This window comes from Aplysia californica, unplaced genomic scaffold, assembly GCF_000002075.1.
Source record: "Aplysia californica isolate F4 #8 unplaced genomic scaffold, AplCal3.0 scaffold00171, whole genome shotgun sequence".
Classification (NCBI taxonomy): domain Eukaryota; kingdom Metazoa; phylum Mollusca; class Gastropoda; order Aplysiida; family Aplysiidae; genus Aplysia; species Aplysia californica.
Window position 1 is genome coordinate 302,428 of NW_004797441.1, and position 598 is coordinate 303,025.

The following is a 598-nucleotide window of genomic DNA, read 5'->3' on the forward strand; positions in this document are numbered from 1 at the left end:
GCCATAATAACCTTTATTTATTCTAATGTTTCTAATTTGCTCAAGAAATATTTTCTCCTATGGAAGTAATGGTAATCGTCAGACATTGATGAACGAACTATCATACTTCCTACAGCTGAATTCAGCCACTGGACTTGTCAGCTGCTTCTCCCTTTCCCAAGACTGTTATAATTATTACTGTTAAGACAAAACCATCTGTTCATGTACTCATCAGAAAAAGGAAGTGTTATTATCTCTATAACAAGGGTTTTTTTTTACAAACGTAGGTGTTTTTATTAAGCCGTTATCGACACAATTTAGATAATTTATGAGGCCCAGACTGAGAGGTATACAACATCCAAGCACAAAGATCGAGGCCGTCGATTAATTTTTCTTTCCCCTTTTGGAAATAGAACTCAGGTCTCCTGCATACGACAGCGAAGCACCTAAACGATACACCACAGACGCCCGTTATTACAAGCATGATCAATTCTGAAAAATAAGAGAAGTCAAAAAATAGTTAAAAAGTTGGAGATGCCGGGGTTCGAACCCGGGGCCTTTCACATGCAAAGCGAACGCTCTACCGCTGAGCTACATCCCCACACATCTAAACACAGAA

At 39.0% G+C, this 598-nt stretch overlaps 1 non-coding gene across 1 annotated transcript; it reads right to left on the minus strand.

The window, feature by feature from the left end:
- Nucleotides 1-508: 508 nt before the first annotated feature.
- On the minus strand, nucleotides 509-580 carry TRNAA-UGC. The gene has a single exon. It is a non-coding gene; the product is annotated as a tRNA-Ala (tRNA).
- Between the last annotated feature and the right edge of the window lie 18 nt (nucleotides 581-598).